Raw genomic sequence first — 26,611 nt, 5'->3', positions numbered from 1 at the left:
TTTTTATTAAATGAACAATAATGATGTGTCACAACATAACTGGCTCATCTCTGCTTTTTGTTTTAGCCATTTCTATAATAATTGAATATCAAGGGTAATATAAATTTCAATGTGTTCTCCGAAGTCACCCAGTGGATGTATCCATGCATAGTTTGTTTGATACCATTTCACAGACTGCAACAAATCTATTGAGTCAGTAGTGTCCATCCAGCAACAAAATTCAGACACAGAGTAATGACATAGTGGTGTGTCCTAGTGGACTCTGTAGTACCCGCAAAATGAGATTCCACAAATCAGCCAGCTAATGCCTGTAAGAAGAGACAGCTAGACTAGGTCTCCATGTTCCAAGCATGGGGTGGCCTAAGCCAGTGGTTCTCCAACTCGGTCCTCAAGGACCCCCAACAGTGCACGTTTTCCAGGTCTCCTGGCAGTTGCACAAGTGCACTCATTATTCACTGACACATTACAAAAGATCGCAGGTGGAGCTAATTAATTCACCTGTGATTCTGTGTGGAGACCTGGAAAACGTGCACTAGTTGGGGGTCCTTGAGGACCGAGGTTGAGAACCACTGGCCTAAGCGATAGCATCTCCCTTCAGTAGTTTCAGAATGATTCCCACTTTGAATCAGGAATTGATGGCATTGGCTGATATTCTTTTCTGTTATTTAGAGCATCACCCCCAAATGTTTCTGGGTCCAAAACAGAACATAGCATGGATGCAGAAGGTAGGGGATGATGCCTAGACAGTTGGCATGGTAGTGTTCCTTGCATCCTTTACAAGTTGAAACTGGATGGGGGCGTGGCTTGGTCTGAACTGTGAGCAGACGTGTGCAGTTTGGGTTCCGCTAATATCATGTCTCCCAACATTACCCTCTCCAGGAGGGACACATTGCTCTGCTCCTGGCACTTCCCAGGTAATGAATGATTGCCATCACCTGTGTTGAAGCACCTTTCTTATCAATTAACTAGTTCAACACAGATGAAGGTAATCATACATTAAGAGGGAAGTCCAGGCACAGAGCAATGTGTCCCTCCTGGAGAGGGTCATGTTGGGAGGTATGTAATTCCCTGCATGTTTATTCTGACTGAGAGACCGCAGACCTCCTGCCCCTCTCTGCTTAACCTCTGGAGCCTCGCCTGCGCCTCCTGTGTCACCCGCTGCTCTCCTGTGTGGCTCGCAGGGGCTACTGCGGCTGGCTGGGCCTTCTGTGCTCCGCGTTGCCGGGCGCCATCTTTGGTCCTCCCTTCCTCCTGTAGCTTCAAGCTGTCCGCAGGCTGCTGTTGCGAGGGTAGATGCTGGGCACGCTGCTGGGAGACACCTACTCCATCCGGTGCCCTTTGCAATGGCTTGGGACATGAGAGGAGGGATCCTGCCCCACATCTGAGGTGCACCAGCTTCATATCCAGATACCTGGAGACAGTGCAGCCCATACGCTTATTGCTGGAACAGGGTGAAGGCTGCAGCCATCTTGGATCTGAAAGGTGCTGCTGTATCAGGTGCAATTATTCCTCCCATCCCTGTATAAACTTGGATTTGCTTACCCTTTTTTTGGTGTACTAGTCCTTTTTCTGAGCGGAAGACAAGAGTATGCAGGGTGGGAGAAATTGTACACCATGCGCTGCTGTATAGATATGTGTAAATTCCTTGCTTAATAGAATGCACACTGGACACACTGTATATTTGATAGTTAAATAAAGAGTAACATATATTGAAACAATAAAAACAAGACATACACCTAAAATGCAATTGTAGCATAAAAGTATCAATCTAATATAGCATGTTTGTAAAGATGGTCCATAGGGTCAATTAGACTACACAGTGGGCAATCACTGTATGAGGAGTAGTCAGAATATATTAATAGGGGATCGCCAAGCTGGTTAGAGGCACAGATATACAAGAATTGCCAAGAAGCAGTGTTAGTAGAAACGGTTTGTTAGATTTTTGTTGCTGTTGCACCCGGCCAAATTAGCAAGTAAGCAGTCCACGCAAAAAGAGTCTGTGGGCCAATTGGTGCAAGTTCAGGGCAGCATAATGTATAAAAGATATTGGAATAGCTCACCCTCCAATTGATTGTTAGGAGCCGCAGGGGAGCCCAATGTATGGAGGGCTCAACCCCGTACGGTGTATGTCGTGAAGAACTCAGCTGTGTGCGCCTGAGATAGATGGAGAGCACTCAGGCGGTTTACTTGTGCTGCTGGCGGCGGTGAATGGTAGATAAATATCCGGCAGGGCGGCTGCACGAGGAGGGGAGACGGGTGGGCATCACGGATGGTGTAGTGGTTAGCATTACTGCCTCATAGCACTGAGGTCATGGGTTCAATACCCACCATGGCCCTAACTGTGCAGAGTTTGTATATTCTCCCCGTGTTTCCGTGGGTTTCCTCCGGGTAATCTGGTTTACTCTCACAATACAAAAATGTACTGTAGGTCAATTGGCTTCCAACAACATTAACCCTAGAATGTCTGTGTGTGTGTGTGTGTGTGTGTGTGTGTGTGTGTGTGTGTGTACATGTGGTAGGGAATATAGATTGTAAGCTCCACTGGGGCAGGGACTGATGTGAATGTTCAAATATTCTCTGTAAAGCGCTGCGGAATATGTGTGCGCCATATAAGAAACTGTCAATAAATAATAATAATAATAATAATGAAATAAATAAATAGCTGTTGAATCAGATCAGACCCAGGAATACAAACGTGCGGCAGAAGTGACGTCAACGTGTTTCGTTTCTGTGGCAACTGGAAACTTTTTCAAGACTGTCTTGAAAAAGTTTCCGGTTGCCACGGAAGCGAAACGCGTTGACGTCACTTCTGCCACATGTTTGTATTTCTTTATTGTATTATATTTAATTTCGGTACTTATGTAGTAACTGGGCTGCCGATTTTTTGATTGTATGCCTTAAGTTAAGGCATACAATCAGATGCGATGCGATGCGATATCGCATCGCATCGCATCGCATCGCATCCGATATCGGATGCGATGACCCGATTTTTCCATAGGAATCAATGTTAAAATGATTCCTATGGAAAAATGGGTCCTTTTCATACCCCTACTATCCAAGTGGGCATGGAGTTGGATATAAACCTGTGGCGAGCGTAGCGAGCCACCGAGCCCGAAGCGTGGCGAGCGAAGCGAGCCCCGCGAGGGGACGGTATTCGTCCCCTCGCGGGGCTCGCTTCGCTCGCCACGCTTCGGGCTCGGTGGCTCGCTACGCTCGCCACAGGTTTATATCCAACTCCATGCCCACTTGGATAGTAGGGGTATGAAAAGGACCCATTTTTCCCATTGAATTCCATGTTAAAATGGACTCAGTCCATTTTAACATTGATTCCTATGGAAAAATCGGGTCATCGCATCGCATCGCATCGCATCGAATCGCATGGTCGCATGCGATGCGATGCGATCTCCCGATCCGACCCGATTTAGAAATCGGCAGCCCAGTTACTACATAAGTACCTTAATTTCTTTATTGCATCCTGAAAAAAAATGATAGACAGAATCTGATTTTAAAGCGGCAATCAAAGTTTGATTTTGAAGTGTAAATGATTGCCGCTTTAAAATAAACTGGAGATTTCTTACCAAATCTCTCACTTTCTGAATCTCTCATCCTATTACATTTCACACTGTAAGTTTTGTGCTGTAGTTTTTGCCACATCCAATATGAAACATTGTAAATGACACGGATTATTATTATTTGAATCCTTTTTCATTCTGCAGCAATTTATTTTGGATAGCTAAAAAACCTCTGAGTTACCTGCAGGCTACAATTTGGCAGTGCGTCCCTGGAACCATTGAATGACAAGCAATGTTATGCTATATACTTTACTTAGATAAAATGTTACAAAAGTAAAAAAAAAAAAAAATCAGACTTTACATTTGTATTAAGTATATCAGGAATCTATGGTACTTTCTTTTGTCACAGGATTACCGCAACGTATAACTTTTTTGAAAAAAAAAAAAAAAATAGCAACAAAATATTTGCTGTAAGCTATTCCGCAGGTAAGAGTTATTCTTCGTTCTAAAGTTCCCTGCTAAGAAATGTTAAATGTTACAACACAAATAAAATATTTAATATATGCAATCTTCTGGAATTCCTTGGGGCCCGCCGCCAACCTATCTCAGTGATTCTAACAGCAGGTGTGGAGATTTGTGATCAGTGCGTCTCTTATGAATAATCTAGTTAAAAATTAAGAAAAAAAAAAATATACCCATTCAAGCTGGGAAATCAACATCAAGCCATAGTCACCTTGCGCTTTGCACCACTTCCCTTGAACATGCTGATCACATACTTCCTAATCATATATTCAAGACCTATGCAAATTTTTTTCCATCACTGGGGCTCATTAAAAACGGTGATGCTTTCACAGGTGATTTATAAATCCGTGCTGAGCAGACTGTTGCGGCTTGCTTTTTCTGACTGTTAGGAGCACACAGCTATTAAGGGCCACGGCTTCTTGCCATCTATTGTCGTAACAAGCCATTGCTCTATTCAGTGCTGAAGTTATAAATTCTACCATTCTTCTAATTAATGTGATAGTGGCTCGCCCTCTGGTTCAGTTCCTGAATGGAATTATCTGTGAAAGAGATCATTCTACGGGGCTGCTTTTGCAGTGTACATGCTTCTATCTCTTTCCCATTATGGGTCATTGAGCAAAATATAAATGCTATTAAGACGATCGTCAAAATAGCAACCAGGCTTTGGAAAAGAAATGCACAGATGGCGGGTGGTTTCACCTCCTTGCAACCCCAATACATCTTTGTGCTTGGAACTAAAGTTTGAAAAACAGCTTCATTTCTCCCTGTCCAAGTCTTCTCTTTGCTGTGCCTCCAGCTGTTATTTTGTTTAATCTCACTCAAGCATTAAAATGTCTCCCTTGCTTCCTCTGACCTTCTCCTATGTCCATAAAATAGCCTGGTTAGAACCAGACAGAAGGCCGCCCAAGGATAGATGGATATTTTATGAGCTAAGTCCTCAGAGGACTGTGGTTGGGCATTTATCACACCAGAGCTGTGGTAGATCATGCAATTGTTTAAATTCTTTACAGTGAACCAGTACACTGCTCGGAAACTGTGTGTTTTCTTAGGATCAAAGCATTATTTAAACCATCAAACTGTAAGTGGGGGAAAAATATATACTTTCAAATTCAAATCTATATATGCTGTCATGCTTATATGATGGTGGTTTGTTTCCTGCACAGATGTGTGTGGGCCTATATCTACATTTACAGATGTAGCGCCTTCTTCTTTGCCGGGCGCCCGCCAGATCCCTTTCACTGGCGAGCGCTGGCGATAGGGACTGGGATGCACGTGCGTCTCACGCGCACGCACGTTCCAGTATCACGGCGGCTGGGCAGCGTCTCCCTGCCGGTCTCTGCTTCAGGGAGACACTGCCCAGTTCGGGGTGGGGGGGGGGGGGTAGGGGTGGCGAGGGGGACCCCCGGTGACGGCGGGGGAGGCAAGGAATCAACAGCCCCTGCAAAGAAGAGAGGCGCTACATCTGTATATACTGTATGCATACTATTATCTACCGGCATCACAATTAGAGTACAGTATCTGTAGTTATTATACAGTACTATTTGCATTGCATTATATCCCCTGATATTGCTGCTTGTTTTTGTAAGCAGCTGTTAAGCATTTTGTTTCTCATAGTAGGGATGGCCATCGACCACTGATGATTCTAAATCATCAATGGTCTATGGCCGATGTCTAATACTTTTGCCATGGATGGGGGAGAATCAGATGGTTTCTCTCCATCGATGGCAAAGTAGAACCAATGTTTTGCTTTTTTTTTCTTCAAAGTGCCGGATAGCACCGCCCCCACAGGCCAATCAGTCAAACAAAATTGATGACCATCGATAGGTAAAAATATCGATGGTCATTCATTGCATAGTTTAGCACTATCGATGGGCAGTTGCAATATTGCCATCAATGGCAATGGCAACGATGGCCATCCCTAAATCATAGTAGTGGAAAGGTGGTAAGCTGCAATACTGCAGTTTGCTGAATGATGACTTCGTTAGAGACAAAGTGAGTGATGAGGGTACGGTACAGTTGTACTTCAACTGCTATGGTTTAGAGCATTGGTAGGGGCCTCCACAAGCATAGGACCCCCACACACTTAACCCAGCCATGCTTTTCTTCATTTGTATCCCTGATGAATGTATAAATTATTGTACATACCTGCTACCTTTTTTTGGTTGGATTTGATTCTGAGGTGGGTATAAAACAAAAAGAGCACAGAACTGTGCAAGTGGACAAAGTGCGTTTAAGTGCTAAGGGTGCAAATACATTTATTACTTTTACACGCAGGGTAAATACTGGCTACTTTTGCATGCAGCCTACAAATGGGTAGAGTATGAAAACCCCTACCCCTTAACCTAACTTTACAATCCCCCCGTTGCCTAACTCTAACCCCGGTACTTTCCCCTGGGATTTGTCAGGAGTCTGACCATTGGGATCCTGTCTTCTATTATCCAGACAGCATTCCTGGACAATTTCATTTGTACACAGTGATTCAGGGTTTGCACACACCCCTCTCTATCTCTTCCCTCATCTCAAGCATAATATGGTTTTACCAGGATGCCCTGTTACTTTTTTTTTTTGCTCTTTTTTGCTTTACCCTCACCTCAGAATCAGGCCCTCTGTCTCATATAATGGGACTGCCCACTTGTTACGCAGGGAACAGCAGTAGGTACATAGAGAGCCTTCATGTACACTGTATTCGCTTCACGTTAGTGTCAGTATTAGAGACCAGCAGGAGCGTTATTGTGAGAACACACCAAGACACTGAACAGAGGATAGGTGTGGACTAATACAGTCTTTTCTGCTGTGAGACATTAAAACTTCCCCAATCAATATCCAGCAAGGGACAGAACTTGAGGCCTTAATTAGGTCCCAGTAGCGCACGCAGGGGGGGTTTCTGAGTACCCAGAACCCCCCCCCCCAGGAGTCTAAGGGCCCCAGGATGAAAGCTGAGGGTCCCCTCTTTCCATGGGTACAAGAATTTTAAAAATCGGCCCTTGGGAACCAGAGATATCTGACTTCAAAGCAGTGGTCCCCATCCAAGCCTGTTAACTGCTTTTACCAGTCAGATATTTCAGGTTTTGTCTGACGTAGAGTTTTTCTGAGGGTATATTCCAAATGCTAGGACTCTCCCCCTTTGATGGACACTAGTAGCTTGTCTCTACTGTTCCCAGAACCAGAGATATCAGCCTTCCAGCAGCTGGTTACTGCTCCAGCTCCACACACCTGGTATGTAGTTTTATATACTCGTTGGCAGATTGCTCTGCCTCCTGAACTCTGATCCCCTAGTCCCCAATACCATTTGGTAGGTGGGATTCTCTAGTTAGTAATTCCATTAAAATCTAAGAAATCTAGTTACGGTAACTGGAGATATCTGCAGTCAAGCAAGCTGTCTTCCCACCAGAAAATTATGAATAATAAGCCCACTCCACTATATACTATATATTTATTATTATTATTATTATTATTTATATACATTTGGTCTATCTATAATACTTTAACTGACTCGGCTTTGCTCCGCCCCTCTGGAAACCCCCTTCTGAAAATCCTGCGTTTGCCCCTGGGTCCATATTCTGGCCCATGTGATGAAAAGGAGACACTATTTCCTAAATCCAAGGATGTTAACCCCTTGTACACGTGACGGTCTCTCATCCTGCCACATACTATCCTCATTAGAGGTGTTTCCATGATATAGAAGGCTCCCCCTTGGTAAACCCACTCAGCAACACACCTCTGGGTATAAGGTAACATACAATGGTGGAACCTCTTCTACCCAAACCAAGTTCATAATAACCAACACGGTAGTGGATGGCAGAGGGTGACAGAGAGAGGAAGGGGGAGGAAGCGGTTGACAGGGAGAACCAGTGGGTGACAGTTAGAGGGTGACAGGGGCAGCAGTGGGCCCCTTTTGCACTGCACCTGCTGCACCAATTCCGCCTCTGGTTACTGGTAGCATATAATACCATAACTAAAATAAACTGCACCCTCTAACGCAGTTCCAATAAGCCCTACCTATGAATTATAAAGGGACAACACCAATATATAGGAACCAGTGGAGCAGTAGATGGGTGCTTCAGAGCCTTGCTCTGACAACCAAGGTAAGCTGCACAAACTCTAACTACTTCAGCATAGACACAGCTTAAGCAGATCTAGCCAAGATTCTATCCACTGTTTTGTCCTAGCCTAGTTATCGAGTGAAGAGGATCAAGAGACAGGGCTTGTTTTCTGGAGGGTGTGAGGACAACCAGTTGCCATATACATGAGTTCTTTCACATTTTTTCAAGTTGACCACCAAAAAACAGACTATTTTGTAAATAACACAATGTCTTCCCCTTGACCAGCACTAAGATTATGAAGGTGTTAACGGGCAAGAGTAGCATTCCAATCTCCCTTAGAAGAACTTCTCGTCAAACCCAGTGCTTACAATCTTCTCTTTTCTGTTTCTGTATTTTAAGGATTTTTACTTTTGGACAAATGGAAATGCCTCCTCGTTTTAATTTCCACAGAGTAAGAAACCACAGCCAGGCTTATGTCAGTATATACTAGAAAGTGGTAAATATTGGCCTCCCTCAAAGTGGTAGCCTTTCCCATAACAGTTACGGAAACTACTGTAGGACAAATTAATACTAGTGGACCTGCTCATGAACACAACTAATACAAATAAATCAATATTGAGAGCATTTCTCTAGCACAGCGGTTCTCAAACTGTGGGTCCTGACCCCAAAGTGGGTCCCGGCCTTCTCAGCATGGGGTCGCGACTCCATGTTGCTGACCATCAGGCTGATGACTTTTCTAATCTCAGTCAGTAAAAAATCTTTTGAATTGTCTGTTATGTTAGACTCCTCCCATCACTTTGTCATAGTTACCTCCCCTCCTGCATTCTGCAGGAGACTCCCTGAAATAGCAGCAATCTCCCTCTCTCCCTCATTAGTCTAGCAATCTCCCTCATTTCACCTAGCCCACATTAAACTGTTACATTTTTTGGGTAAAAAGGAATGATAGAGAGATACATTTACATTGAATCATCATCAGCATTTCCCAGCACTTTAGCAAGTATAGTATGTCTGACTAACTGCTTTGGGGCTCATCTACATTTGGATATATGTAATTTTAAAAGATTCCTCTCAGATGTAGCAGTACACACCCACGCTTCTAGGTGCCACGTTCACAATCCCTTTTCACAATCTTTCCATATATAGAACTAGACACGCCCTTTGGGTGGAGAATTACACGTTCCATCAATGGGGCGTTGTGCAAAATTCTACTACCAACTATAAGCTCCCTAAAACTATTTTTCGTATGCTATGTGCCTTCACAATGCTGCCATGTATGTGCTGTCTGCTGACTACACAGGTGATGTGATGACCTTCTGCAGTAACTTGCTGGGGTCCTGTCATTATTTTTATTGCCTGATGGGGTCCAAGAGCAAAATAGTTTGAGGACTCCTGCTCTAGTATAAGTAAGCCATGTAGGACTAGAATATTTTGTACTACCTGTAGCATTAACAGGTTTATATTAATAGAAGCTGTTATCAACTCCTCTGAAAAATAATTGTCCATTCATGGACAATTGGAATTACTGCCCTCTCATTATCCAGAGGACCAGCAAGTTGGGGCCAGAGGATAATGACTGATCATTGGCTGGGCAGTAATGCACTATGGAAATGCAAGGTCAGACACCTCCCAACTTATCTAGACCTAGGCTAGTTGAAAGTTCTATTGTGTAGGTAAGCCTGGAGTAGATGAATTGGACTTAGCCCCTGCAGGTTGCTGGCATCATTGAAGAGCTAGGCACTGGAGCACTCACCCATTCTATCCCTGATGTCAGATTTCAGTGGTAAAATGAGGAAAAAGTCATCTTCCACCAAACAAAGTCACCTACGTTTCTATTAAATTAATCCAGACCCAATGATCCTAGTCCAAGAGCTTTTGGCAGAGCCACTTCCCTGCGGAGTCTGCCTCATGGCCCAGAGGCTCACAGCAGGGTTATAACACTGTGATTAAATCACTGTCAATAAATCTCTGGATTAAGGGAGAAAGTATAACATAAGGTAAAGTTAACTATCTGTTTTATACTTATTCAGTGTCCATGTCGACCTATGTTGACATAGGTATCAAAAAATGTGATAAACTTGTGCCAACCTTTTCACTGTTGACGACGTCCCTGTCGACCTTTTGCTTGAGTCGATTTTCTGTTACTGTCAATCTAATGTAGGCGCTGCCAAGTATTATTAGGCATCTAACTAGTCGCAGTCCACCATTAGAAGTCAACCAAGTCATTGTTGAGCTACACATCGCCGTTCTTCTATACCCAGCATGTCCAAACTGTGGCCCTCCAGCTGTTGTGAAACTACACATCCCAGCATGCCTTGCCATAGTTTTAGCATTCCCTAGAAGCAAAACCATGGCAAGGCATGATGGGACTTGTAGTTTCACAACAGTTGGAGGGACATTGTTTGGACATGCCAGTTCTATACCATAACCATAATCTCCATTCCTCATTTTAGAAACCAAGGTACTGTATACATCGGAAAGCAAACAGGAAAAGTTTACTCCTGTACTGGGTGCTGTGTCATGATGTGTTTTGGGGTGAACTCTTAACACTAATTCTAATTAGAAGATGTTACAAGAGGTCCTGAAGCTCTTGAAGGTGATGACAGTGAGAATGTCACTCTACTATCTGCAGTGTCTTGAAGGCTACAATTTGGTCTCAAAAGTGAAGAATGGAAAAATATTTAGCAGGACCCAGCCAATTGAGAAGCTCATATACCCATGGTATTTACAGTGCCTTGCAGAAATCTGAGCAAAAGTAGTACAAATGGACAACAACATTCACTAGTAGGGCCTGGAGACAGGTGGAGAAGGGCTGTGTGGATAGCCAGAAAGGGTATCATTTCTATCCTGAGAGTGCCCACATTAACTGCAGATCATGTTCGCACTTCACCCCATGACCCAATACTTTGATTGGTGCTTCTTAAACATTTGCAATGAGTGTGATGTACATACAGTACTATACTATTGTGCCAAACTGCGTCTGTCCTGTTCTGTTGGTGTACACTGTTCGGGGAGCCTCTGTGACATTTGGCTGTATTAATGGTTTTGGATAACTTGCATTTACAGACCCTTATGCATGGAGAGGAGAATTAGGTGTGTGCAAGTTAAGCACCATAATGTGAGGCAGCCTTGTTAGACTAGGTGACATCCCCAGATACTCATCTGTGCTCTGTGTAATTCACAGTCTCTAAAAATCCCTAGGGAATTTGTTGACTGAACTCCCTGTCCCCTTCAGAGTAGCAGTCATGTGAGCAGCACTGTGGTGTAAGGTGAAGCAAGGCCTGACAGCCATTCTGGGTATGTTGGTGCTTGGGAAGCTGTAGGTGCCTGCTTGTAGTTCTACACTACTACCTTAGAGAATATGAAGTTCCTCATAAGAGAAAAAAAATGCCACTTCAGTGGCAGACGCAGGATTTCTAGAGGGGGGTTTCCAAATTCAGTCCACAATCTCACACTCTGTGCAACATTGGAGCAGTGCCGGTGCAAGGCGCCGGTGCGCCCCAGCACTCACCTGCTCCACGGGAGGGGGGTGGGGAGGAATACGGACGCCGTGCTGCTCCTGGGGGGGGGGGTGATGCGGCCGGCGTGCTGATTTGGGGGGGGGGAGAGGGATACGGCCGCCATGCTGTTCCGGTGTACATACTCACCCTTCAGGAGCTCGGGTCTAGCTCAGCGGGCGGGAGGGAGAGCTGGAGGTCTGGCTTAGCGGGCAGGAGGGAGTCTCGCAGTTCAGTCCCGGCGCAGTGTGACTGACATCTTCCTCCACCCGCACCGTGTACAGCCGCTCAGCCAGGCAGCGCTGAGCACTTGGCTCACCCTCAGACGCTGACCGACTGAGCGGCTGTACGCGGTGCGGGTGGAGGAAAATGTCAGTTAACATGCACCGGGGTCCGGGACTGAACTGCACACAGCGCAGCGAGCCCTCCCTCCTGCCCACTAAGCCAGACCTCCAGCTCTCCCTCCTGCCCTGCTCCCAACTACCGCCCCCCAGTGGCCGGTGCCCTAGGCAAATGCCTAACACTGCCTAGTGTGGCACCAGCCCTGCATTGGAGCAATGCGGTAGTCTGGGGGGAGCGGTAGAAGAACCAAGTAACGATCCCCGGACATTAATGTACACATTGGTTTTTTTATACACTGGATACTGTATGGAATACAGTATTAATATCTAACACAATAGATGGTCTACAGTATTGGCTGTGTCAAACATTTAAATAATATAAATAAGGGGTCAAGAAAAGGTTAAATATACCATTATAATACACACACACAAACATAATGGAACTAATACTGCACTTTCTAAGCTCACATTCTTCCACCACATGGTAAGGCTCCTGTCACTTCTTCCTGGAAGCTGCTCTCTGGTCTACTGCACTGATGCAGGACTCAAATCCACACACACAGGAACCTTGTTAGAAGATGCTACCACTGGGCATATGCAGCAGCTATGCTCTGTCACTTATACTGCATAATATGGCTATTGTTGTCATCATTTTAGCCACTTGCCAAGAGGAGGGGGGTTTCCTGGCAACCGGAACCCCCCTGAGTTTGCCTATGCACTTTGTCATAAAACCAAGTTGGCTGCAATATCTTAGTGCACCTATATTCTCAGATGGCCGTATATGTCCACATATAATCTCTGGAACAGAATTGCTGCCTTATATTTACTCAAATAGTGTATCCCATTGAGTCCACTCCAATGAGAATACTAAAACTTACAACTTTTCTTCTTCCAAAAATTCTCTGCGTTAAAAAGTGCACTAGAGTAGGTCCAAACCACACAGGAAAAGCAGCCACAGTGTTGGAAAATTACAGAACTTTAAGACTTTTCCACACAGAAGTGCAACTTAAGGGAAATTGTTCTGCTGATACCATGAAAAAAACATGTTGAATAGTTAAAACTATTTCTGTGATAATGAAAGCCATGTCAGACAAAGATCTGCAATGCTAGTGACTAGATAGCGTTGCATTTAATCACATACTTCTCTCATACTGCCAGAACACAATTTGCCAAAAGACAAATCTCAGTGTTTGAGAAAACTAGTCTGAACCAGAGCTTCTGGCTTCGTGCTATCATTTAACCTTCCTTAGAGCTTGTGTACAAGGGCCATAATTACTATGGATGGAGGGCTCGTACATTAAAGCCTATTACAAATGCTGACAGTCCAGAATGTAAGCAGATGTAAACACACACTTTCTGACAAGAGTCGGATTTGCTTTACATCAGTTCCAATGTCGCCTGCAGACATCAAAAGTGAACCCTCTGTAATATACAATGGCGTTCTCTGGATGTGATCAGTAAGTATATACTACGCTGCAGGGAAGATCTCATAGCAAACTTCAAACAATGTTATCATGTAGAAATACAGTAAAAGCAGGCTTTGGGGTGATTCAGACCCTCACAGTGCGATCCGGATTCGCTACCTCGTTCGATGTTTGGGGTTTGCGCATGTGCGAATATGCGCATATGCCAACCCCGGAGTGAACGCTTTTGGCGAATTTCCCACTCGTCGCGGCATGCGCTCCAAGATAGGTGGGCAGGGGGCGGACATGGACTGTCCCAGCGTTTCATGGGCGTGGCCACAAAAATGGTGGATGTGCCAATAGAAACGCTAGGTGTACCCCTGCGAATGCGTATGGCAGGCGGGTGATGTCACATGACGTTAGCACCCGCCCCGAAAATCTCCGACCAGAATAAAAGTCAGTCTAGACTGACTTATTAGCGAAGGGGGAAAAAAATATAAATCGATGGTGAGCGACAATCGGATGATTTTTCTCCCGTGCCTCTGCGTTCGAGCAGATGTGTATGTGAATGCCTCCGCTCGCATGCTAGTGAGTGGATTCGGCCGGCAGGGGGAGGCATTCAGTAGGGTGGCAGGTGGAGTTTACCTGTTTGCTAGGCTGCGAATATATGCTAACAGGTCTGAATCAGGCCCTTTGTGAGCCACATAGCAACATATGGAAGGGGCCCTACCCCAATGCTTTTTGGGAAGACACCTCTCTAGCAGTTATTCATTTTATGGGCCATAATAGTGTACTCGTTCATTTTCTGACCATTAGTAGTGCCCTACTAATACCCCTTTCAGACAGAAAAAAAGACCTGGGAATTTCCCTGGTCCAGGAGGGTAGACCCGGGTTTTTTTTCTGTCTGAAAGGGTCAACCCGGGTCTAAAATGCCAGGGCTTCAACCCAGGAATTTACCTGGGTTTTTCCCGGGTCTGTATTCCCAAAACCCAGGTCGCCGGCTGTCTGAAAGGAAACAACCTGGGTTTTTGGGATTATTACACATTGTGAGGCACTGATTGGCTTTCCTGGTGGGGTGCTGGCTGACTGGTTGTGAGGATGGGCCTCTCTGATTGGCTGGGATGGCATGGCAATGGGGCTGGCATCTGAGGTCATTAGGGAGCTGAAGAAAGGAGCATGGGCCACTGGTAGAAGCAAGAGGTGAGAGCTGCTGGCAGTGAGAGGGGAGGAGAATATCGGCAAACAGATGAAGATGCCACAGCGTACTCAAACATTGCAAATATACTGACAGCCATGTGAGGTAACATGTACCTTCCAGTATATAAAAACAATAAAACTTGTTAACAACATACCCTTGTGTCATGCCATGGTTAAAGCAATGCAGTGAGCAGTCACCACCCACTTTTGATGACCTCATCTCTGTGTGCCTTTAAAACTGTCCTATTCTTATAACACACAGAGTTTTGCAGGAAAAATCCGGGGTCGACACGGGAAATACCCGGGTTTTTGCTCCTGTGTGAAAGTGGGTCATCACCTTGCTGCCTAGTTCTACCCGGGTTTTTGTATCCGGGAAATACCTGGGTTTTTGGGATTTTTCTGTCTGAAAGGGGTATTAGTGTAATGCCCCATACAGTAGTAGTGCCCTATTTAGTATAATGCCCCATAGTAGTGCCCTATTTAGTGTAATGCCCCGTAGTAGTGCCCTACTTAGTATAATGCCCCGTAGTAGTGCCCTATTTAGTTTAATGCTCCATAGTTGTGCCCTATTTAGTGTAATATTCCATAGTAGTGCCCTATTTAGTAAAATGCCCCGTAGTAGTGCCCTATTTAGTATAATGCCCCATAGTAGTGCCCTATTTAGTGTAATGCTCCATAGTAGTGCCCTATTTAGTATAATGCCCCATAGTAGTGCCCTATTTAGTATAATCCCCCGTAGTAGTGCCCTATTTAGTATAATGCCCCATAGTAGTGCCCTATTTAGTGTAATGCTCCATAGTAGTGCCCTATTTAGTATAATGCCCCATAGTAGTGCCCTTTTTAGTGTATTGCCCCATAGTAGTGCCCTATTTAGTGTAATGCTCCATAGTAGTGCCCTATTTAGTGTAATATTCCATAGTAGTGCCCTATTTAGTTTAATGCTCCATAGTAGTGCCTTCTCCCCTCTCTTCCCCTGAACCTCCTTTCCCCCAGCCTATCCCTAACCTAACCCCACCCCAAGCAGCCTAAATCTAATCCTCCCTCCCCGCACCATAACCCTAACGTTATCAGGTTGATACTGTAGATCGTCAGGGTCTATATAGACAGTCAAAAGGTCTATATGCACAAGGTCAACTTTGACAAAAGGTTGACACAAACAAAAGGTTGACATGTAAATGGTCGGCATATGAAAAGGTTGACATGAGTTATTTGCAGTTTTTTCTCTCTTTTTTTTCCTACTTTTTCATGCTTTATGATCAACGTGAATTCCAGTTGGGAATGTCAAACGAAAAACGCGACATCTAAAAAAAATTATGTGAAAAATCATCTCGGCCTTTACATGTGTTGACCATCACCATGACCTTTTTGACACTGTTGACCTTGTTCATATGGACACATTCAAACAATTTATTTTATGTAACATTCTACATTTGCTGGAGACATTGCTAGAGGAGAGGAGCTCACTGCTGCTTGTAATGTGATGTTCTAGTAGCAATCCCTAAGCTATATGTATGTGTACATTATTTGTGTGTATGGAGCTGCATAGATGTCTATATAACCATTTGCATTCAACATGTCCCTTATTGTGAGTGTCACCTTTGTCATATTAAAAAAAAGCTATAATTAGACCAAAGATTGTTTTGCTAATTATAATGAAAAATCACTCTGCAGTTTACCCCAAAGCCCTTAATGAGATCACGCTCTTAAAAATAATTAATCTTGTCTAGCTCTCTATAAGCTAGTTTAGGTTTGCTCATGGTAAAAAACAAACTGCAGGCAATAACAGCAGTTATATATAAACGGAATATATAGCCTTACAGGATAAATCTGGTACTAAACTAAGCAAAATGGCCAGGCCTATTATCTTTATATAGGAATCATTTAGAGATGAACCTACTTACCTACTTCATGGCTGCTGCTCCTCCTGGGAGGGAACAGCCAGGTCATGCTACAAGAGGGTGTGGTTCCACAAAAGGGGCGGTCTGAGGGCGTGGAGACTTGATTGCATCATCACACTCCCCCGCTTTAAAATGCCCAAAATTACAACTACATAGTTGCCTACCCTCCTGCGTTCTGCAGGAGACTCCCTGAAATTGCAGCAATCTCCCTCTCTCCCTCATTAGTCTAGCAATCTCCCACATCTTCACTTAGCCCACATTACACGGTTACATTTTTTGGGAAAAAAGGAATGAGACAGATACATTTACATTGAATCATCAGCACCATTTCCCAGCACTTTACCAAGTATAGTATATCTTACTAACTGCTTTGGGGCTCATTTACATTTGGATATAATCATTTTACAAGATTCCTCTCAGATGTAGCAGTACACAGCCACGCTTCTAGGTGCCACGTTCACAATCTCTTTTCACAATCTCTCCATATATGGAACTAGACACGCCCTTTGGGTGGAGCATGACACGCCCCTCAATGAGACACTGTGCAAAATTCTACTACCAACTATAATTTCCCTGAAACTCATTTTCAAAAGTAGGCAAGTATGGTCTACAATGAAGCCACTTAGAACAAAAATGGCTTTATTGCCCTGTCCACATTGCCTTTGTGAGTGGGGTCAGCTTGATACGGGAGACTACTTTTCTGGGTGGCTGGGAGTGCCACCCTATTTTCAGGAGCCTCCCACATATTCTAGGAGAATAGTCAACTATGAGTTTAGCAAATTTGTGCTTTTAACTTACACATCAAAAAAGACACACAAGAAAGCATATTTGAGGGTTAGGCAGAAATTCATGACTTTCTTTCTCCTAGGGGTAAGGAATGCGGCTGTCCACTACGGGGGCGGGGCTGGGTTCCTCTTGTAATTTTAGACCCACCCCTACCATACAGACCCACAATATTATCTGAACACAAAATGGTAGATCCAACTTAAACCCAGTCCTGCGCAGAATGTTTAGAATAGCTGCTGGTCAGAGATCTGACCCCCTATTTCCGGCTTCCCCAAGCCGGCAAAAAGACAAAATACAAGGGTGAGTATCCAGAAGATACAGGCGGGGATCAATCTTCAAACCAGCGCTGAAGTGATTTTATCTACCACACATCCCTTAGGGATAGAAGGCGTCTCCTCTTCTCCAGAATGGAAATGCTCAAATCAGTGGTGATTAGAACCCGCGATTCCCATCAATCGCCAATGGACAAGACGTTCCTCCCCATGGGTATTATCATATGAAGGAATTAGAGAGAGAGAGGAGAAATATATAGTGTAACTCCATTTTTTATTAATAAAAACAGCAGGTTAAGATTAAACTGAGTGTGTTCCGAAAAGAAAGGAGAGGGGTGGAGAACCAGGTAAAGGGCTCTCATGCAGGCATAAGTGGTATCAGTTGTTAACCCGGGATCAATACACAGCAAATGCTCAAACTGGATTCCACCTCTCTCACTCTCCAAGACCCAGCTCAGCCGCTCCAACGCGTTTCGGACACCGATGTGTCCTTTTTCAAGGAGGATAGCTGTGAGTCTTGTTCCCCCCTTCTTATAAGGGAAGTCTTCTGGATACTCACCATTGTACTCTGCATTATCTCTCCATCATATACACTTCACTAGGAAGTGGGCAGGATTATACCACTCTCAGATTGCAGCTAATTACTAGGTTCATGCCTGTTTGACCCGGTAATAGGTGCGATCTAAAAGGGTTTACTGGGTCCAGCAAACCAGCAGCAACCCGGTATTAAGAACCCCTAATTAAGTAGTGTTCTCACTGGTTCATTGCCGTGCAGTGTGAACGGGTTAATCGTGTTGAGCAACCCGGTTCCCGTTCACACTGATGGAGGAGGCGGCGCAGAGAGTCTTACTTTCCTTTAGAGAACAGACTAATGTGAAAAAACCCATGTCAAACTTTTGACTGTCAACCTTTTGACCTTGGACATGTCGACCTTTTTATTTGTCGATTTAAGGCCTGTCGACCTCAATAGTATCAACCTTAAAATCGTATATACCATAAAACTCCATACCAGAGTTGTACATTGAGAATTGTGGAGAAATAGGCACCAGAGAGAGGTGGGATTCATAAACTGCAGCAGCCGGCTGGGGGAGAAATGGTTAAATGTTCCATTTGGCCATCTACTTTTCCAGTTAATGTAAAAAAGACTAAACTATGTCCCATTTTTACACAACCTCCTTCTGGAATGACAGTGTGCAGACATAAAATATGGATCACTGATCTCTTCTATTATCACATACAGCCAAGTGACTGTAAGTGCAATGGGGCTGAAATGGAGAAAATGTTCCTGTTCCCAGACTCAGACACTGATCTGTTTATTATTGCATTAAAAAAAATGTGTGAGAAAAAATATTAAGTAAAAAGAAGAAAAAAGTGACACCAGCAATGTATGTAATACCCAATGGTGCATGCAGAAACTGCATTCTCAGCTGTAAGAGGGTGATACAAAGGATGTTCTGTTCCCAGTACATACCAATTACATCTGTCTCCCAGACATCTAACACGTTGCTCTAGTACCTGGCTAAAAGCCACTTTTTAATGCCTGAAAGCTGATGGGCATTGAATATGCATCAGAAGGTTGTAGTTACACACACACACACACACACACACACACACACACTCACTCACACTCACACTCACAGGACTTCCCCATCCCTGAGCTGCAGCTCTAGGCAGACCCATGAGAACTGTCCAGCACTGTCCTGTATCTTGCTGACAGTCTGACAGTACTGCTGTGATGAGCAGTTGCTGCTGGTAACAAAAAGAAATCACCCACAAATTCCCTATACTGTATTGTGTAAGCCCAGCAGGCAGCCGTCTGTCTTTTACATGCCAACCACAGAGATTTGTAATACTGAGATGTGAGATATAACTGGTTTGGGATCATTTGGTCTATTGCATTATGGTAGAAAGTCATTAGGTCGAATCCATTAGGTCGACATGCTAAAAGGTCGACATGATTCTAGGTCGACATGGGAAAAGGTCGACATGATTCTAGGTCGAAAGGTCATTAGTTCGACAGGTCATTAGTTCGACAAGGTCATTAGTTCGACATTGTCTATGTCGACATTCACAAGGTCGACATGGGGTTTTTCACTGGTTTTTTTACCTGAATGTCAACACAGTCGACATGGACACAGTTTAAAGTGCACTGCATCCCCTCGCATCGCTCGCTGCGCTCGCTATGCGTCGGGCACGGTGCCTCGCTACGCTCGGCACACTATTTTATTCTCCCACCACGCCCTAGTGGATGGTAGGGCATGAAATACCGCCTGTCGGCACATGTTGGCTCAAAAAACAGTGAAAAACTCCATGTCGACCTTGTGAATGTCGACATAGACAATGTCGAACTAATGACCTTGTCGAACTAATGACCTGTCGAACTAATGACCTTTCGACCTAGAATCATGTCGACCTTTTCCCATGTCGACCTAGAGTCATGTCGACCTTTTAGCATGTCGACCTAATGGATTCGACCTAATGACTGTCTACCATAATGCAGTAGACCAAATGACCGCATCCCAGATATATATATTATTGTGGGATGAATGGGACGATACAGCTGCCATTTGACACTGTGCTCTCAGCTAGTAGTCTCCTGTTACAATGTGATGTGTCCATATTGTACAGGTAAAGCCACGATTCTATCACCTGGAAACCGTTATTTCCCCCTCTATGGTGTAGCCTGCAGTATATATTCTCATGTACGTGACATGGCACTGCCTGGGACAGGGGCAGGTGTGAGAGCACTCACCAATGGTTTCTTAAACATTTGCTGTATACTGTATCTCCTGACGCTGCACATACTGTACTACAGACAGTGCAATGCTACTCCCAAACCCAGGGGAGGGGGGAAGGAGATAGATACGTGGCAGACAATAGGTTATTAGTAAATTCTGTATAACAGTTACAGCAGTAGTTGGGGGTATGGGTTGTAGTGTGAAAGGTGGCTATCATAGTCTTACGGGACTACTACAAGTACCATCATCTCCTGTGGAAAGGGGCATGCTGGAGGAGAGACGTCAGATGTCAGTTTAATGGAACACTGTAATAATACCAATAGTAACTTAATAGTATGGAAGACAATAAAAGTTCAAAAAGTTAAAATAAATAAACAAACAAACAAACCAGTTGTCTGCAGCTGCCTAATATCACACATCCATACATACAGGAAACAACTGTCATCTGACAGGTGAAGTTACTTTATATCGTGATGGATACAATAAGTAGCCATAACAGTGACAATACATAGAATAATCTGCCAGATCCAGAAACACAAAGATCGATGCTACAAAAGGATCAGTCAGTGCCTGTAAAGTCTCTCTTTATAAAAAGTGTGGCTGGGATACTAGCACATGCCCAACCACTTGCTGCACTCATCGCAGATCACCAACTTTGGGCTCTGTGCCCTGTGCCAACTGTGGCTAAACTTCTGTTCAACTCATGCAGGTGACAATACAAAAACTTTTTTTTCTATTGCATCGGGCTCTCATACCTCAGCAAGGGTGCCTCCTGTTACCAACGTGTGCTGTCTCCCGAGACAGGACGCCTATGGCTGCCTCCCACCCCCCGGTGGCTTCTCCGAGGATCTGAAACTGAGGAAGACCCTTAGCAGCCTCTTTATCTGGGCTACAGATCAATGAGTACACGAGGTGGAGCCAAGGGCGGCTCTGAAAGAGAGCACAGCTGGACTGAAAGCTCCGGGGATGGGAGGGAGTGATTCCTGTTTCTCATCTTATTATGTGGCATTCCAGGGAGCTCAATACAGGGCAGCACAAAGGCAGCACACAGATGTGTACGCTGCAGGGATCTTCTACCATATAGTTCCTTTTATATATAATCAGCCAGTGGAAATAATATACACTGAGCTGAAGAATGTCCATGATGTGATAACAAGGGGGACTGTGCAGGCAGCTATACAGATATTGTAACCTACCAGATAACTTGTTAGTTCGACAGATACTGTAATACTTCAATAGTCATTTATCCAAGAAATGAATACATCAGCATCAGTAGTGCATCAGCAATACTAAATGGTTCTCTATTGCTGATGACTATTAGTGTTCTTGTAGGGTGAGAAATTGCACTTTGCCAGCTGTGCCCCCTGAAGCATAGGCGGATCCAGTGGGGGACAACTGGGGTGATGCCCCTAGCATTGTGTGGCTGTGATCACTACCCCCTGCTGTTTGCTGTATGACAGCTTTACCAGATTTAAAGATTTGATATGGATTATGCTGTCTGCTACAGTCTAGATTTTTTGAGTGCTGATCTGCTGATGAGCCTGGTGACTCTGAGAGCCCTGGGCAGTGGCTACTGTGCTGTCAGTTCGTAGTAATTGTTAAACCGCCCCCACCCCTAAACGAAAAGTCTAGATCTGCCTCTGCCCTGAAGCAGTGGTGGTTTGAGGGCAAAACTTCTCTCCTACCCACTACCACTGGCCAATATGTAGCAGTGCAGCTGCAAATCCAACGGGGAGAGCAGGCACAGAGGCAGAACTAGCGAGTTGTGGGCCCAGGTGCAAAAATATGTCTGTCCGTCCACCCCCCCCTCCTCCCCCCCATATTCAAAATAGGAACAGTGTGCGTTGAAGGCAGGCGGCAAAAATTTAGGACATAGCTTTGTGAGAAAATGGTGTGGACACATAATAGTGTCACAGTAGTGTCTGTTATTAACATTACACCACATAGTAGTGCCACTTGTACACTTTGCACCAGGTAGAGACCCTCATACGCCTCTCAGATTGTATTTATAACTGGGTTATTGCCGGGATGGTGAAATGTGAAACTGAATAACCAGGTTAAACCCTGTTTGCCCTGTGTATAATGGACAACAGGGGCTTAGTGTGAAAGGGATGGACCCGGGATCAAAATACCGGGTCTGACCCTGAATAGTGATCTAAAAGAACCACCTAGACACACTGCGGCAGGATTATGCACACCATATTGCCTATTACACACTGTCATACACTGTAATGACAATTACACATCGTCACTCACTGCAGTAGCCGTTACACATTATGCCGCACACCGTAATAACCATTACATATTGTTGCACACCGTACTGCCCATTACACATTGCTGCACACCATAATGCACATTACACATTGCCGCACACCGTACTGCACATTACACATTGGGCCTTATTCTAGTTCACTCTTTCTGACAAATTCCTTCTTAGATGGACAAAACCATGTGCACTGCAGGTGGGGCAGATGTAACATGTGCAGAGAGAGTTAGATTTGGGTGGGGTTTTACTTCAAAGTGAGATCTAAATTGCAGTGTAAAAATAAAATAGCCGGTATTTACCCTGCACAGAAACAAAATAATTCCCCCAAATCTAACTCCCTCTGCACATTTTACATCTACCCCCCTGCAGTGCACATGGTTTTGTCCATCTAAGAAGGATTTTGTCATAAAGAGTGAACTAAGGCCCATTATGACACACACCGTACTGCCCATTACACATTATGACACACACCGTAATGCACATTACACATTATGCCACACACGTAATGTCCATGATATATTATGCACCCAGTAATGTCCCTTACACATAATTTACCCAGTAGTGCCTCTTAAACATTGCCATTAGTTCCCCTTACAGAATTCCCATATTAGTGCCATACTTTATAAGAGGGGAGGAGAGAGCTCACCGCAACGGCCCTGTGTGGTGTGCGCTCAGCTCCTATGCTGCTGAGCGGCTCATACCATCGTGAGCTCTGATAGGTTGGTGGGCAGGAGCCATATTTCAAATGACCATTGCCATAGGTTTAAACCCCTCAGCAGCCAAGGCGTTGAGCGCACACCAAACAGAGCCATGTGCGGTGAGTGGCCATGCACTGCTTCCCCCCAGCGTTCTAGGCTACAGGCCCTGGCCCCCTCCCTGTAGTATAATTATTATAAATCCGCCCCCTCCCTGTAGTATTAGTAACAGCACATGCTGCTCCCTACTCCTCACTGCAGAACAGGATTAAGGCTCTGAAGGGTCCGGAGTACGTAAAACAGGGGAGCCCTAAGGTAATGTAACATCAATTACCTCTCCCTCCTCTTCAACCCTGCACCTCTACGTCCCCCTGCACCTCAATGCCTCACTGTTACCCCTGCACTTCTCTGTCCCCTAGATACCCCTGCATGGCCCTCATACACCCCCTACCACCTACATACCTCCCAACTTTTGTTCTCTGCGGAGAGGGACAGAGGGGTATGGGGCATAAGTGGGTGGACAGGGTGAGTAGGGTGTGTGGTGGGTATGGAGATAGGTGCATACCTCCCAACTGTCCCACTTAACACGGGAATGTCCCAGTTTTTGGGGACATTCCCGCATCCCGCCCAGAAAGGGGCGTGACCCGTGAAGCATCTTAAGGCCACGCCCACAAAACTGGGACGTTCCCGTATTAAGCGGGACAGTTGGGAGGCCTCCACTTATCTTCATACCCCTATAACCACCACACACCCTACTCCCCCTGTCCACCCACTTACGCCCCATACCCCTCTACCCCCAATATACCCTACTCTCTCTACCTATACAAACACACCATACACTGCTTCCCCCAACACATCTTGCACTTTATCTTGCACATACACCCCATAACCCTCTATCCCCACCACACATACCCTATTCCACCCACATACAACCTATAACCCTCTACTCCCATATACACTGTAGTCCCCCTGTTCATCCCAGATATGCTCCATACTCCCATTACACACCCTACTGTCCCCCAAAATACACATCCCATAGCTCCTACCCCCTCCCCCTCCCTCAGATCCCACACCCATGCGGTGACATCGTTTATCCTTTTCATGCATGGTTCCACTGACTCACTCACTTACCAGCACATCAGGGAAGCTGGGGCAGGATGAGGATAGATGCAGCTGCTGTCTCGGAGATCCTTCCTGCAGCCTATCCCCCCCCCAGCAAAGGCTGCATAGTCACAAGGCTGAGGAGTCAGCAGTCACAACCTGGTGAATCTGCACTGCTAGCGGCTGTGACGGTTGTCACTAGGGGGAACTGTGCCGCGAATCGGATCCACGGCAGAGATCTGATCTGTCCCTCCCGCTGCCATTCAATATCCCCCACCGTGGATCCCCATACTGATCACGCCACTGAGTTAAAAAAATTAAAAAACGGAAATGGTGCAGATGGCAACGGGCTGGGCCCCACGAACTGGCTTGGGTCTTGGTGCACTGCACCATCTACACCGCCAGTAGTTCCGCCCCTGAGCAGGCAGGAGGTTCTGTATTAGGACTACAAGTCCTAATGGGCCCATTAATGCCACATATACTGGGACTTGTTGTTCTCCAAGTCCCAGCATGCGGGGAGGCTTGCTGGGCGCAGTAGTTCTACTACAGAGCCCAATATCTTTTTTTTTGCACTTTATTTTTTAAACTTTTCACTCCATCAACACGCTACCCACAGCCCAGGGTTGGTGTTGAAGCTCCTGGCTTTAACCTGGGATGGGGGACTCCTGACCAGCCAGGGTGCTCATGCTTTGGCGGGGGGACCTTACGTAAAAAGTGTGCACCAGGTGCGGCATGACTGGCTATTTGAGTCCGGTGCTGGTTTCCAAAACACAGGGAACTACTAGTTCTTTTGTCCCCCTTATTTTGGTAACTAGGAAAAGGTCAAGAGCATGGTGCTGGTTATAGAAATACAGGGGGACCCCATTTAAATCCTCCCCGTCCCCCTGTATTTCTGCAACCAGGATTGGCTCAATGAGCCTGGGGCTGGTTTCGGGGAGGGGGGAACCCACACCATTTATAAAAATATATATATTTAATATTTTTTTTATTTTTTTACACAATTCCATGTGATGCTTAAGCATCATCCATATTTGGCTGCCGAGAAACTTGGCAGCCAAATACAAATCACTTCACCATTGGAAAATAGAAATCCGGAGAATACGGCATTTGTAAACTAGCTGTATTCTCCATTAGTATTTTCATCCGACTATGGTCATTCCCGGTTGTACCAGTTCGTAAAGAGGATCAGCTGTAATCGGCCTTCTTATACCCTTTTACACCGCAGCTATAACACGGTAGATTGCTGATTTTTAAGCATGTCAACCTGGTTCTAAATGCAGTGTGAAAGCTCCATAGTCAAAATGGGATGCAGTCAAAATCCCAGCAGTCGGAATCCCGATGGTCGAAATACTGACGCCGGAATCCCGACCGCCGCAATGTCGGCACTTTGTCCCTCTATGGGTGTCCATGACACCCATAGAGGGAGAATAAAATAGTGCGCCGAGCGTAGCGAGGCACCTGGCCCGATGCGTGGCAAGCGCAGCGAGCCTGCAAGGGGGGGCGATCCACGCCCCCCCCTCCTTGTCGGCATTGCGGCGGTCAGGATTCCAGCAACAGTATTTCGACTGTCGGGATTCCGACCGCCGGGATTTCATACTGATCCCGTCAAAATACCGGATCAAAAAACCCAGTAATAAAAACCGTGTTAAAAGAAGGATCCTACATGGTTCAAAGGTGATTCATTTTGCAGTGTGAAAGCCTCATACCTGTTATTAGTGTTCATTTTAGCACCCTGCCTCTTCCAAAACCTGTGCAGTTCCTCGTCCCTGTCTGGGGTGTCGCTGTCTGCAGTGGTGCTTCTTCTAGCACTGTGTGGTCTGTACTTCAACATGGATATGCAGAACAAACCTGTGCAAGAAAAACCACAGCAAAAAACAACACCCCAGGCAGGGAAGGGGAACTGCACATGTTTTCGAAGAGGCAGGGTGCTACAATGAACACTACAATGGTATATGAATCATACAATGTCCAATTAAAAAATCCTTAAAAAATAAAGTTGGCCCTTTCAAACTTGAGTCGCCTTGTATTTTAACATATACTGGATTAATTTGTCATTTTCATCACCTTAAAATATAATTGCTCTTTAAATTGTTATGAATATTTAAGTATACACTAATATACTATAGCAATTAGTAATCTTCTGCATAATTAATATATATATATAATCTAAACTATATTCCATCCATATTTATTTCTTGGAGTATCTGTTCAAAAATAATTGTTACCTGTTGTCTGTTTTTCAAGTTTTTCTAACAACTAATCTATATGTCAGATTAAATAATTGATTAGACCGGGAGGTTTGTTCCCTGGCTGTCATATTACATTTGCGTGATAAAGTCTCTC

General features: G+C 45.0%; 1 protein-coding gene across 1 annotated transcript in view; it reads right to left on the bottom strand.

The window, feature by feature from the left end:
- SERPINF1 (serpin family F member 1) overlaps positions 1–21,118 on the bottom strand; it is a 69,826-nt gene extending 48,708 nt beyond the window's left edge. The window contains exon 1 of the mRNA XM_083172137.1: positions 20,962–21,118. The gene's annotated coding sequence lies outside the window, so the exon portion shown is untranslated. The remainder of the gene's footprint in view (positions 1–20,961) is intronic.
- Positions 21,119–26,611: the final 5,493 nt, after the last annotated feature.

Source organism: Crinia signifera, chromosome 2 (assembly GCF_055691185.1).
Source record: "Crinia signifera chromosome 2, ASM5569118v1, whole genome shotgun sequence".
In the NCBI taxonomy this organism is placed as follows: domain Eukaryota; kingdom Metazoa; phylum Chordata; class Amphibia; order Anura; family Myobatrachidae; genus Crinia; species Crinia signifera.
This window is presented reverse-complemented; position numbering and strand designations above follow the sequence as displayed.